This window comes from Amblyomma americanum, chromosome 6 (genome assembly GCF_052857255.1).
Source record: "Amblyomma americanum isolate KBUSLIRL-KWMA chromosome 6, ASM5285725v1, whole genome shotgun sequence".
In the NCBI taxonomy this organism is placed as follows: domain Eukaryota; kingdom Metazoa; phylum Arthropoda; class Arachnida; order Ixodida; family Ixodidae; genus Amblyomma; species Amblyomma americanum.
The window spans coordinates 81,799,199-81,814,535 of NC_135502.1; the positions used below are offsets into that span (position 1 = coordinate 81,799,199).

The 15,337-nt window shown below is 49.0% G+C and overlaps 1 non-coding gene across 1 annotated transcript; it reads left to right on the forward strand.

Moving 5' to 3' along the window:
• Positions 1 to 298: 298 nt before the first annotated feature.
• TRNAT-CGU (transfer RNA threonine (anticodon CGU)) lies at positions 299 to 370 on the forward strand. Its single transcript has one exon. It is a non-coding gene; the product is annotated as a tRNA-Thr (tRNA).
• Positions 371 to 15,337: the final 14,967 nt, after the last annotated feature.

Consider the following 15,337-nt stretch of genomic DNA (forward strand, 5'->3'; position numbering starts at 1 on the left):
TTAATGTTTTCAAAACGTTCAAAACGTCCTTCGTCATTTCTTCTTATTTCTACTAGTAACATTGTACATGTCACATGAAGCATGGTACACGGTATTGCTTTTGGCAATGTTTGTATTGATTTGTCGAAAAATTTGTAATTCTACTCGTGAACCGCAGTTCAGGTGGCGCATTGCTTTTGCTTCTTTAATTAGGAGCATTGCAAAAACGCTTCCAATTCAACACCGAGTATGGCACTCGCGCTAATGAGAGTTTTTTTTCTATGTATAAATATACTGACACCTAACTAGAGCTCCTGTGGCCGCTGTAGCTCAGTGGCAGAGCGCTGGTCTCGTAAACCAGTGGGCGTGAGTTCGATTCTCACTGGCGGCATTTATTTTATCACCGATTTGTAATGATTAATTTTTATTATTTGTTCCCAAATATTCATTGGGAGTCGAGGCTTATCACATTCCAACAGTGTTTTGATGCAGCTGCAGTTGACGATTCGCGTATGCCTGGTATATAATTGTCACCTCTGCACGTTCTTGTAAGACTGCTTAATGTTTGGGATTCTACGGGCCAGAACTGCATCTGAGATATGAGACGCTGTAGTACACGGCTCCGGATAAATTTCAACCATGTGACGCTCTTTAACATGCACTGACATGCACATCACGTGGGTTTTTTCATTTAATGATAATAATATAATAATTGTACGCTTTCAGGAAATGAAGGTGCATTAACTGCCACACCTGCTTGCTGCCACACCAAGATTGCTCCCATCTTTGGCGATCGGAGCAACCGGGAGCAACTCACCAAGCTCACGGGCGGTCTGCCGCCGTTTTCCTCCTTACCGTCGTATATACGCGGAGCAGGCGACGACTCACGTTACGTGCGTCGCCTGTCAAGCTTCTAGCAGCAAACTCATTGCTGTATTCCCAGTAACCGCGCCCATGAACCCTACACAGGATTATAGCCGCTGACCCTCGGCTTTCGACTGAGACACGCTATTGATACGCCACGCAGGCACGTTCATGCGAATCGGTTAAGGCGGGGATTTATGTGGATTTTGTGTGGTCTTCCACATAATGATCGTGATTGTGAAAGAGGGAAAATCGTCTGTGTCTGCATGGGCCACAGGAACTGCGGTCGCATGAAACCCTTAAAGGCGGAGCTTAAAGGTGCACTAAAGGGGAATCTAAGCTCGTCTTTTTACCGCGGGATCCGAGCATTCTTAGACACATCGAATTATTGTCCTGCGCGGCTGATTTCCATAATTTAAATCGAATGAAACGTCCCGACTCGTGCCTTTTTTTATTTATTTTGTTAACTCAACGCTGAAGGTAGGAGGAATCAGCCAACGCGTGGAATGCCTTTCAGCCATTCCCGTGGCGGCTTGGCGCTCGGCCGATACGTAAATCAAAGAGTCCACGCGTATTTTTTTTTCATTTCCGTGGGCCTAATTTGCGGCTATGTTGCCTGCGACTAAAACTATTCAAAGAAATCTGGAAACCAAATAAAATTGAAAGCGAAGCCGGCAAGTGACTGGCTGAAAGGCACTAAGAAAGGCTAAGTAAGGCAGTTCCTGTGGGGATGGTGGGCCGCAGTAAACTAGTGACTGCGGCATTATTAGAGGGGAAACTCGTAAATCAGTTTATAAAGAAAGCAGAGGCTTCGATCAGCAAGCAGTTGGTGGGGAGTGCCATGAAGCCGGATGATATTGCCACAGTACCAAGCAATCCAGTGGCGCCATTCCGCGGCCGAACTGTTATAGTTGGGACTTGTCATGCCTTGCGCACTCGAGGGGCTAGAGGTTTCGTCTTCTTCCTCGCTCGAGCTCCCTGCTGTCTTGCACTCCCAGCATGTCTAATTAAATCTGGTTTGAGTGCTTCGACCGTTTGTCGGTGACATATTTGGTGGAGCCGCTGGGTAACGGTCCATGTACGCTGACCTCGAGGACACTCTCGACGCCAGTTCTCAACGCGTGGCTACAACACGAGTCCACAAGGTGAGCCGCCGCCTGCGAGGCCTACAGCCAGAGTTCGGCCAACTCGCAAGACCAGCAAGGGCCATGACGTTTGCTACGGCTAGCCAGTCAAGTCAGCATTCCGGGAATGCCCCGCCGTTCGTCCTTCACACGCCTCGGTCACCCCCATCTATTTATTTATTTATTTGAAATACCCTCAGGGCCATACGGCATTATAGAGGGGAGTGGTTATACAATCTAGTAAAACATAGAAATATGAGCACGATATTACAGAAGGTTGCTAGTTATACAGTGTTAGCTAATGCATCTTGAAATAAACGGTGATCATCGATTAGTGCCAGTGGTGCGGGAAGGTGATTCCACTCGTCGGATGTCCGTAATAAAAAGGGATGAATGTAGGTTTTCGTTCTGCAGAATGGCATTCCAACCTTGTGGGCGTGATCCATGCGTGTTGACACGTACTGTGGGGGTGAAATAACTTCTTCGCGTAGGTAAGAATGGTGAAAAAGTTTATGAAAAAGGCGAAGACGAAGTGCTCGACGACGGGACGCAAGGGATGGCAGACCGAGACTAGATTTCATGCTGGTTATGCTTGCAGTTCTGTTGTGGTTAGAGAGGATGAATCGAGCAGCTGTATTTTGGACCATCTCAAGTGAGTGCGTTAAGTTCTGGTGATAAGGATCCCATATCGATGCTGCGTATTCGAGTTTAGGTAAAACTAGTGTTTTGTACAGTAAAAGCTTCAGCGATGATGGTGTTTTAGCAAAGTTACGACGAACGTATCCAATTGTTTTGTTGGCGTTGTTAACGACATGTGTGGCATGAGCAGTCCAGGTAAGGTCATTAGTTATGTGAACACCGAGGTATTTATAAGAGTGTACGGAGTCAAGAGACAAACTGTTAAGGCGATAAGAGGGCAAGTTATTAGTCACTCGAGACACACGCATGAATTTGCACTTGTTAACATTAAGGTCCATTAGCCAAGATTTACACCAGGTTGAGATGGAGTCGAGGTCGGATTGTAGCATTAATATGTCGCTATCGCATTTTGTTTCCACGAATATTACGCAGTCATCGGCGAATAGGCGAATGTGAGATGAAATGCTGGAGGGTAGATCGTTAATGTAAATAAGGAAAAGAAGCGGACCGAGCACAGAACCTTGCGGAACACCGGAGTGAACCACACTCGGATCTGAGGTGACGTCATTAATAGAAACAAACTGTTTACGGTTCGTAAGAAAAGCTTCAAGCCAGGTTAGAATCATTGGGTCCAGGTTAAGTTGCTGTAATTTGTATAGTGGTAAGTTATGACACTTTTTATCAAACGCTTTCGCGAAATCTATGAACACGCAGTCAGTTAGTGAGTTACCATCAAGGATAACATGCAACTTATTAGTAAAGGATAGAAGTTGGGTTTCGCATGAATATGATTTTAGGAATCCGTGTTGAAATCGCGAGAAGAAAGGGTTCGATTCTAGAAAGTTAGCTAGGTGAGAAAACAAGATGTGTTCGAAAAGTTTACAAGGAATGCTGTTAGCCGGTAGTTTAGTGGAGAATGTTTGTTACCTGATTTGTGGATCATTCCACGGTGAGAGGTTTGAAGACGTCGAAGACTGGTTGGCCAGCTTTGACCGAGTGACGGGTTTCAACGAGTGGGACGGCGACAGCAAATTGCGGAACGTGTACTTCGCTCTACAGGACTCGGCCAAGACATGGTATGAGAACCATGAAGCTTGCTTCACTAACTGGGAGATCTTTCGCAGAGAGCTCTTAGCCACGTTCAAAACCAGCGAACGAAAGGAGAAGGCTGAAGTCGCCCTGCGCTCAAGATCACAGCAGCCGAATGAGAGCGTCGCGATGTTCATAGAGGACATGACGCGACTGTAAGGCACGCCACTTAATGCGTGGCGTAAAAGAGCAGCTATTTGCCAGACTGGTCCGTGACACGCCACGAACAGTGTCCGACTTCACCAAGGAAGCAATGGGTATCGAGCGCTTTCTGCAGGAACGGGGCGCCCATTACGGACGTTAGGCTACTTTAGCAACCGCTTCCCAGTCCCAGTACACGCCTACGTTGCTGCCCGCCGAGGAGCTTCGGGAGCTTGTAAGAAGCCTTGTGCACGAGGAACTGGCGAAACTTCGCTTTGAAGCTCCACAGGTCAGCGTCGCTGCCGTTACTGACGTGGTCCGCGAAGAAATCCGACGAGTTGTGCAGCCACCCCCGGCTCCACAGCATGCGGCCTCCGTTATGACGTGCAGCGAGGCGCTACGAAGTCCCGGGCCAGCGATGCGAGCCTTTTCCCCCGTCGCTCCTGTGCCATACATGCAGGAGCCAGTCGCAACTATACCCTTCGTGCCGCAGGAGTTCAGGCCACCCGTGAGCAAAGCGCACGTTTGGAGTACGCTAAACAATCGGCCGCTCTGTTACCACTGCGGGGAGCCCGGCCACATCTTCCGCCACTGCCCCTACCGCAGAATGGGTTTAAGGGGGTTTTCACCTGACGCACCTCGACCACGCTACGGTGAAAGACCACGGGATATCGAACAGTACTTGGCCGATAACATGCAATCTTCGACCTCGCAGCGACACCAGTCCCGATCGCCATCCCCAAGGCGGTTCTCTTCGCCCGGCCGCCCGTCATCCTCTGGCCAGTTCAGAGGTACGTCCCCACGTCGGGAAAACTGAAGACTGCGTCCTCCGGGGGTAGGGCCGCCGCTACAGGACCGAGTCAAGAGCCTCCACCCGACGATTCGCCGCGACGCTCCGACCGACGACGACCTGACCCGACGACCTCGACGACGCGCTGCGACCGACTGGTCTCCGCCGAAATATCGGTATCCGCCGACAACCACGATGTTACCGCACTCGTAGATACCGGCGCCGATTTTTCAGTAATGAGCAGACGGTTAGACACGGCCTTGAGGAAGGTTCTGACCCCCTTGGTCTGGGCCGCAGATCCGGACAGCTGGTGGCCACGTGGTAACTCCGATCGGTGTCTGCACTTCGCGAATCCAGATCCGCGGTGTTACTTTCCCTGGTTGTTTTGCTGTGTTAATCGAGTGCTCCAAAGACCTCATACTCAGTGTCGATTTCCTTCAGTAGTACGGTGCTGTTATCAACCTTCAGGAGCTAATAATGTCGTTTTCCCCCAAGGCCCTGTCGACGACGATAAAGAACCACGCAGGACTAAGTTATGCGTCTGTGACGACCACGTATTGATCCCGTCCAGAGCCAGCATGTTTGTTACCGTCGAGTGTGATAACAGCCCCAGCACTCTTGGCATCGCTGAAGCCAGCATCTCACTGCTCCTGGGTCGGCAAATCTGTGTAGCTCGCGGAATTATTGAATTGAACAGTGGGCGAACCGAACTTAATGACCAATTTTGGTTCTGAACTCCAGTGTTTGCCTGGAAAAACAGCTATAACGCATTTCGAAGAACTTAGCCAATTCGTGGGACAGCACTCGCTGTCCGAAATCCCGGCATCAGTGGAGGCACCGACCACTCCCATAAAAACCAACGTGAACCCGAACCTCCCGTCTAATCATAAACGCTGCCTCGAGAGCATTATCGAATCTTCCCGCGACTGTTTTGCCTCGACCTCCAAGGTTGGGCAGACTCCGCTCATAAAGCACTGCATTATAGTTGACGCAAACCAGCGACCGTTATGCCAGCCACCTTACCGGATCTCTTCGAAGGAACGGGATGCCATTCGCCGATAAGTTCAAGAAATGTTCCAAGACGACGTGATACAACCGTCGACGAGCCCGTGGGCATCGCCTTTTGTTCTAGTGGCGAAGAAAGATGGAACCCTACGGTTCTGTATTGATTACAGGCGTCTAAACAAAGTCACCAAAAAAGACGTTTATCCTCTGCCGCGCACTGATGACTCCCTGGACTGGTTACGCCACGCCACGTACTTCTCGTCACTAGATTTACGCAGTGGCTATTGGCAAATCGAGGTGGACGAACGCGACCGGGGAAAGACCGCCTTTATTACACCGGATGGTCTGTACGAATTCCGGGTGCTTCCTTTCGGCCTGTGCTCGGCTCCTGCCACCTTTCAGCAAATGATGGACACCGTGCTTGCCGATCTAAAATGGCAGTCCTGCCTAGTTTACCTAGATGACGTAGTTATCTTCTCCGCCACGTTCGAAGAACATCTGAGGAGCCTGCGCGCTGTGTTCGCAGCAATTCGTTCGGCCAGTCTTTCCCTGAAGCCCGAAAAGTGTCACTTTGGCTTCCAGGAGTTCAAGTTTCTCGGCCACATCGTGAGCGCTAACAAAGTCAGCGCTGACCCCGATAAGACAGCCGCCGTCGCTGCTTTTCCCGTGCCAATCGATAAGCGCAATGTGCGCCGCTTTCTGGGTCTCTGCGCCTCTTATCGGCGTTTTGTGCCCAACTTCTCCCAGATCGCTGAGCCCCTCACCCGCCTCACGAAAGATGCCGCACCGTTCCTTTGGGGCCAGGAGCAACAACAGGCCTTCGAAGACCTCCGCACTTGTCTACAGAGTACGCCCATCCTTGGCCACTTCGATGAGTCAGCTGACACTGAACTGCACACCGACGCCAGCAACATCGGCCTCGGTGCGGTCCTTGTTCAGTGGCAGGATGGTATCGAACGTGTCATCGCATACGTAAGCCGCACCTTGTCACGCTCGGAGGCGAACTATTCTACTACTGAAAAGGAATGCCTGGCAATTCTGTGGGCATTTGTACTTACTATTTGTACTTACCTATTTTCTGTATGCTCACCCTGCGAAAATCTCTTCCTGGGATTGCAGTATTAATAAATAAATAAATAAAATTCGCCCGTATTTATACGGCCGCCCTTTTAGAGTCGTCAGTGATCACCATTCGCTTTGTTGGCTGGCGAACCTCAAAGATCCCTCGGGACGGCTTGCACGCTGGAGCCTTCGCCTTCAAGAGTTCGATGCCACCATCGCTTATAAGTCCGGTAGGAAGCACAGTGATGCCGACTGTCTGTCTCGTGCCCCTATCGAGAGTAACCGAGCTGATCCCGACGACGATTCTATTTTTCTCGGCGCCATCTCTACGTCCATCCTCACTCAACACCAAATTGACGACAGTGAACTACGGCCTCTGATTGAGTATCTTAAAGTAAGCGCTGCGTCGCCCCCGCGAATCTTCTCACGTTTACTGTCATTATTCTGTTTGCGCGATGGCGTTCTGTATAAGAAAAACTACAACCCGATGGAAGCTGCCTATGTGCTCGTCGTACCTGCGGCCTTGCGCGAAGAAGTCCTGCAGGCGTGCCATGATGAGCCATCTTCTGGTCACCTGGGTTTTTTCCGCACTTTGGCGCGGATACTCCAAAAGTAATACTGGCCCAGGGTTCCTGCAATTCTCCAGCGTTACGTCAGAACTTGCCGCGAGTGCCAACGCCGCAAGACGCCGCCCACTAAGCCAGCCAGACTACTGCTGCCTATCTATCCGCCCCAAGTCCCCTTCCATCAAGTCGGCATGGACTAACTCGGCCCATTTATCGAGTCCTCGCTGGGTAACCGCTACATTGTGGTCGCCACCGACTATCTCAGCCGGTACTCTGAAACTAAAGCTCTCCCTCGTGGTGCCGCTGACGAAATTGCGAACTTTTTCGTTCAAAATATTGTGCTTCGTCACGGTGCACCCATCATCGTTGTAACTGACAGGGGAACGGCGTTCACCTCGGCCCTTACGCAGCAGGTTATGCACCTTAGCGGCAGAAGTCACAGCAAAACAACAGTTTACCACCCTCAAACGAACAGTCTAACCGAACGGCTCAACAAGACGTTTGCCGACATGATTTCCATGTATGTCGACGCAGGCCACCGCAACTGGGACGCCATACTCCCTTACGTCACATTTGCCTATAACACTGCTCTACAAGAAACGACGCGCTTCACTCTATTTCGTTTAGTGCACGGTCGCGAAGCCACAACCATGCTTGACGCCATGTTGCTCCCGACTAGTTGCACCTCATATGTTATGGGTGCTGCCCAATTCGTTCGTCACGCCGAGGCCGCCCGCCAAGTCGCCCTACAGCGCATCCGGCACCAGCAAGCCCTCGACGCTCGCCGCTATAACCTCCGCCACCGAGCTGTTAGTTACCGGCCCGGCGAACAAGTCTGGGTTTGGAGCCCAATACGCATGCGTGGGCGCTCCGAAAAGCTTCTGCGCCGATATTTTGGCCGACCCTCGAAGTCATCCATGTCGCACGGATGAAGCCTTACCACGCCCGCTAGCGCTTCAGGCGTGTATACACCAGCCGCCGGAACATTCGCCGTCCCTTGCCTTCCTGCTTCTCATTGTTGCTGCACCGAGTCGTTGCCCTTCAGAGAGGGCAAGTAATGCCACAGTACCAAGCAATCCAGTGGCGCCATACCGCGTCCGAACTGTTTTAGATGGGACTTGTCATGCCTTGCGCAATCGAGGGCCTAGAGGTTTTTGTCTTCTTCCTCGCTCGATCTCCCTGCTGTCTTGCACTCCCAGCACGTCTGATTAAACCTGGTTTGAGTGCTTCGACCGTTTGTCGGTGACAATATCATGGAGAAATAGTCGACCATGTCCGAGGCCAGAGTTTTCTCTAATCGTTCGATGCCTGGTAGAAAGCTCTCCTATGGCAGTCGGGCGCCGTCTTCGCAGCCGCTCGCAGCTGCCGTGCGGAGGCGCTGTGTGCGCATGGTCCAGGAAGCTCGCGCCCGACCTGCCGTGATGACAGTGCGAAGATTTTATTCGGTGCAGCGGTCCCGATCCCTGTATTGCTCTAGTTTTAACGCGACCCTTTACGCATAAAACCGGGTGTCGGCATTGTGAGCGAAAAATCGCGAGCATGTCTCTGACATGTGGTGCCCAGAGAGCGTCATAGAAGGCACGCTAGCCACCTAGGTCAGGTGACCTTGCGGCGTCGTCCCAACCTACCCACCGGAGGGTGAGCAAACTGCCCACCGTGGTAGGTGGCAGTTAAATTAATGATTGGTCGCTCGAAAAGAGCAACCTGGGCCTCACCGGGCTCACCACTAGGATGCTATCGCAGTTTAGTGGCGCATCGCTTAACCGCTGCACCATTGCTGCAGGAGCGGTATGAGGACTTCCCGGGATCTATTAATGTAAAGTAGAGGATGACGAAGTCTGCATATGTGAGAATTAACCCATTACGCTATCGCCTCATACCTTTACGGCGATGCTTAAGTATCCCCTCCAATTTTTTTTCTTTTTATCAAACTGTTCTGCACCACTGTGCAAGTCCAAAGAGAAAGAGAAATTTATCGGACTGTCTTTGCGCGGAATACCCGTTACAGCCACGTAGAGATACACGTAGAGTTATATGGCTTGCCGCAAATAGACGGGAGCTTCGAGCCCAGGTTCGAGCTCATGCACCTCAAATCGGTTCGATTTCTGATATCGCTCCTCTGTAAGTTTGCTTTCAATGATGCGGACAAGCACGGCGCATTTAAGAAATTCAGAAAAGAAATACGCAATACAGTGTCAGAAACGGTGTGTGTTGCTTGCTTCTCTGGCATGCGAAAATTAGCCCTTAAAAGAAGTGAATTTTTTCGTTCCTGATATCTTCGAGCCACACAACCACGGCCAACCTCCAAAAACACATTTTTTTGCGCAGTGATATTTTTGTGCAGATTGTGCACTACTTCACTTTTCATATTTTACGTCACTGACAGTCGGACGCGATTTTCACGCATTTGCTCGTGTTTAAAGCCAGAATTGTGAATTAAATTTTGCGAATTAGGTTTCTTTAATTTAGTTTTATTAAATTCAATTCAGTAGCCACATGCCATTGTAGGCAGGTGGAAAAGTGGAGAGATGAAAGTCTCCTCTTCACATTTAGGGTAGAAGATGGAGAGAGAAAGGTCGAGAGGGAAGAGACAGAGAGCAAGAGGCGACGGGTGACCAAGTGGCTTGGGAGGTTAGGGCGAGAGCGGAGGATTGCGCAACCCTCTTGGTAGGGGGCCGCCACGGGAAGTACCCAGAGAGTGGCCATAGCGGAAGGAGGTAGTTAGAACGAGGACGGAGAAATCCGCCACCTGTGGGTGGTTCAACGGCACCATGGAGAGCTATATGGCAAAACAACAGCTTTCGCTTATTCATGCGGTAAGCCGTTAAGCCTAGATCTACAAATTTTTTTGTTTGTTTTAACACTGGAACGATAGTAAAGCCGAACGTTGGTCTTGCAAACCAGCTCACCGTGAGCTGGATACTCACTGGCGGTAGACGTATAATGCGAGGGGGGTCATGGAGCCGAAAACTACTCGGCGGAGTCTCTGCGAAGCCTTTACCTGCTAGGTGGCGTTAAGGGCAATTTCCCTGTCTCCACCTGCCACCACCTGTCAGCCTCCTCCTCTCTTTCAGTCCTCCTCTCTCTCCCATCTGAGCTTGCAAGAGAAAGAATGGGGACGCAGGAGGCACAATCACTCAGCAAAAAAGAAAATGGTAAATACAATGAAGGATATACCTGCAGGCCGACGTGTAAAATATACAGCCTCTCAAGAACTACGCGGGATAAAATGAAGCATGTGAGAGTTATTCTATCTCGCAATGCTCGGAAAGAACAACTTCGGTCTCACAACCCCCACCATCGGCTGTCTTTGAAACAGCCACCTGCCTGTGCAGTGGCGCATCGCTTAATCACAGCGCCACTGCACCTGTAGTGGTATGAGGACTTGCTGCGATCTAACAATGTGAAGCATTTTACGTAGTTGCGTAGTCCGAATTCGAAAATAACCACAATTGCAGTAGATTGGAGAGTGAAAGGGAATGGACTAAGAATTAGAATAGAATCATAACTGAAATAGAATCAGAGCTGGAACAGATTGGCGAGTGACAGAAGATTGCTATCGCATTTCTACTACATCAGTCAAACTGATTGACACTAAATTATTAATTGTTCTTTTTATTATCTCATTTTTCTAAGTGGTAAGCGCTAATCTATTTTCACCTGGTCCAGGTGTGAGTGGTCGTTCGTGTTTTTAAGGTACTCAACAAATGCAATAATTGCAACAGCGTTTTCTCGTTCGTTTCGTTAAATCAGCTATTTCGCTAACTAAGTTGTCATGGTGTCGTCTCAGTTAACGCTGTTGCTTCAAAGGCTTATATATCAAATATAGTTCAAATGGCGAAGCACAGCTTGTACCTTTGTTTCGTTCCAGTCTCAACCTTTCGCACTGCTTTTTCCATTTTGTCTGATGAGCACCTTTGTACTTTATGACCTTTCTTCTCACAGAGTTACAAGTGCATGGGTGCATCATTTCAGTCTTTTCTTTCCTTTATTCCCTGCTTTGTTTTGTTTTTGTTTTTAACAATACAACGATCAGAAGCCGTTTACTTTCCGTGCGTTTAGTCGCTTTGATCACCATACTGCCGCGAAACAATGTTTGCTTTGGTCTTTATGTTGGTTTATCGGGTGTGGCACTTGGCCTTATCACTAAGCCTGCTAGGCGAAAATAGATCAGAGTGCTCTGGAAGAAACACATCCTGCTTGGCTGTTTCGACGGTTTTCGAGACAGTTGTCGTTTGCTCGTGCATCTCATCTCGGACGTTGGAGGCTGTCTTTAAATTAACTACCGCCGAGAGCGACCGTCATTTTGGTCTTCGACGACCACCCAACACACCTGCTGCTGTCACGGCCGTGCAGTTGTTTCTGTTTTGGGCACAGGCTAGACCAAAAATTTGTTTGCGTTTCAAGCCCGCCTTCTGACTATCGTCAATCAACCCAGGTGGCTGTCATCTGAGCCACCTGGCAATATTCACAATTCTTAAGAACGGATCGTCACCAGGCCACCTTTGACGCAGTAACTAAATCCACTTACGAAAAAGTAAGTCAAGACGCTAAATAGTTAAACTCACTCTGCAATATTTTTCGTGTCTTCAAACGACGTACTTACGAAGTCGGCAGCTTACGTACCCAATGTACCTTTTGTTCACGGCTGATGTGACATTTGTAGAGCTTTCTTGATCAATGTTATGTACAGTCATGGACGAAAATTTACTGGCTGGAGGCTCCTGGAGGAAAAGTTATTTTAAGAGCGTCAACTCTTACTCATCACGTTTTTTGGGGTCTACTACCACCCTGAGATCACAGCGCAATCTGTTGCAGCCATTAGAAAACAGCACATCTTGCACTGAGACTTGTAGCGCCATCTTCAATAGCATTGTAGAAGCGACCACCTGCCGCGTGCCAATGATGACGTCACGGCCCAAAGTGGATAGAGGTGGAACTATGTGGCCGCCAAAATGCCGGTCATTAAAATTGGTTGTGCCCTCCCATCTCTCTCCCCCTTCCCTCCAAAAAAATATATAACGAGAGGAAAACTGTCCCGTTACAGGACCGCTTTATGTGTATACATTCGTTGCTGCTGCTGCTGTTGCTGACAGGAAAAAAGAAAAGGAAAATGCACGGGCCTGCCCACTGGCTTAAGCTGAGCCACAACCGCTGCCACGTGCTGAAAGTAGGAGAATCTAAAGATAGGAGAGGAAAGTTAAGGAAAGATCCGTGCGCGCTAATATGTCCCGGCCCGATTCCGGAGGCAGTGCAATACAGGGCCAGGCCGTGCCGGAGTGCTTCAAGCATTCCGCCATATTTACCAAAAAAACATTTTTTTTGGTCCAAATGGGACCCGCAGCAGATATTAAATCAGAACCAACCAACCATTCCTTCTGCAATATATATATACTCCGACAAGAAGGGGCACCCATCCGTTGTGTACCGAATTTGGTAGGCAAGTAAAACCCTATTGGTTGTGGTATATAAATAAAACCACAATTAAATAACATGTAAACATTGTATACATAGAATTACTAATTGAAGCATTACCATATCGCACCGCAAGCCGAATTCTAGACCCACCTTGACCCCCACAAACGAAGCAAATTCCGTCTGGGACGTATCTTGAGGGGGTGTAACTCGACAACGGGTGCGTTCTTCGCTTTCTTCGTCTAGTAAACCAAACAGCTAACGTTCGTTACTTCAACGTCTTCCAGACGGTGGCGGCCGTTTTTGCCCGGTCAAGCGAAGCAGGCAAATGGAAAACGCAAAAGCTTCATCTGATGGAACACATAACCGCCGACTTTTTAGCGAGGCGTCACAGCTGTAAAATTTTTCTCGCAAAATCCCGTCCCGTAAAATTTCATCCGCAACTGTACATAATTTACGGCATGTCTTCCGTCTTTAGCCAAATCACTGCATCAAGTATACCACTGATTTAATGATATGAATGATTTATTTTCTAACAAACTGTAATTTAATATGTAACTCTGGAAATTTGCTTCTACATTAAAAGATGACAAGTAACGTCGGCAACAATTTTGGTATAGAGAAAAAATCAAATGATTGAAGCCAAACTTCTTTATGGTACCAAAATAAGTTGTTCAATGGACCAAAAATAATTTATATGCCGTTTTATTTGCAACATGTTACGAAGAACACTTCTTTCTTGACCTGTTTGCTCAGTGAATAGCCTTGTGAAGGACATATTGGGAAAAAAGCGTTTGTGTCAGTGCGCTAGCACTAGATGCCTCGCTAGCGGAAAAAAACGTCCTCTCTTTGGGGGAAGCCTCGGAGCAACCCGGGTAAGCTCGGTGGAGCGTCGTGCCAGCTGCAGCCAATGTTAGGAAGCTCGGAGAAGCATCATGCCAACTGCAGCCAAAGGGAGAAGTCTCGGGTAATACGGGAGAAGCTTCATGCCAGCTGCAGCCAATGGGAGGCGCCTCGGGTAAGCTCAGAGGAGCGTCGCGCCAGCTGCGGCCAATGGGAGGCGGACGTCATGCCAGCTGCAGCCGAGTGGAGAGAACGGGTGTGAAGAAGAAGAGCGAGAAACGATATTGAGCGCACATTTAGATGCCAGAAAGAAGAGGCGAAGGATGAAGTCGACGGAGGAACTTGCAGTGCAGAAAACGGTGAATCATGGATGAAGACGGTTCTTCGACCAGATTCCGAAGCCGAAGGACGCGTACGATGAGCTGAACAGCAAAGCACAAGGAGAAAAAGCCAACGTGAGTCAACCGATGCAGTGGATATAGCAAGGCGGCAAGCTGAAGCAGAGCGGCGAAGGCTGTATAACGTTGCTAAAAGGGATGCGGAAGAGGTGAGGAGCGAGAAATAAGAAGCGAATGATGAAGTCGTTGGAGTAGCGTGCAGACGGAAGGCGTGTACGGAAGCCGAGCGGAATAAACTGATACTCGAATCTCAACGAGCAGCTCAGGTGGCCCATCACAAGAAGAAACTAAGGAACGACATGGAAATACTGGTGCAGCTTGAATTTTCAAGCTTATAAAAAGCTAAAAAATGTAATCAAAGCTCAACAAGGGCACACTTGCTAGAGCTCCTAAGTCGCATTCAGCTTTAATAGGCAAATTGGGGCATTTTTTTTTCTTCAGGGTGACGAGCTTGCTTGAAGACTTCTTACCATCCAATCGAGTTATTTAGTTTAGAGTTCTCTCGCCTAAGCCAGACGAAGAGTGGTTCGTAATACTCCAGCAAAGGCTGAGCTGAAACCGTTGGAGTACCTGCTGCCATTTGCAAAGCCTCCCTCCAGTCTATGGAAGCGCCGAAGGCCATCATGCGTCTGAAAAAAGAAATAACAGAATAAAGGTTATAAATGTTATACCTCTTCGAAGCAGCCATACCACAGACAAAATTTTAGTGACACCTTGCGCAGCCTTTTCGAAAAGAAGAACCATTGTACAAAAATGACAAGAATTAGTGATGGAAAGAGCGCCAGAGGAAGAAAAATAGTAGCGATAAGCGGCTTAACGCATTAATCAACGTAAGCTGTTGTGTGTTTGGCTTACCCATTCAGCCGTGCTTGTGGGCGTTTAAACTACATCGTTAGCCATAAGAGAAAGTCTTGCCCTGTGCTCATGCGAATCAGAGAAATCTAAACTGGCTGCCCGTCGCCTGCCAGCCTCTCTCAATCTTCCCAACCACACTTGCCTTCACTCTCCACTCCCTCAAACTTAGAGAGGCTGATTTCCCTCTTTCAACTTTGGAGCCAGTGAACTGCAGTAGTTAGTTGGCCGCCACCTGCCACGGTTTACAGGGGGCGATTGAGTTTAATTCAACCGAAATAAACAAAGTTGCATTAATTAAGTTAAATTACATTATTCACCAAGAAACAATTAAAGGTCTTTCGACTGACGCTGTATGTTTCACGGTGGAATGTAGGGCTACACGGCTAAACCAAATCTATAGCAGCTTTCGCTGTAAAATACGGACGAGCGGAAGATGGGAGTACAAAAGTGGTGGGTGGCGCTTCCGGAGGGTGGAGATGTGGTGGGATGGTGGCTCGAGAGTGGCAGTGGGTGCGTTGGCGGTAGGAGCATAGGGGTGTGGGGTGCTGGAGGTTGGAGGTGGTCGGC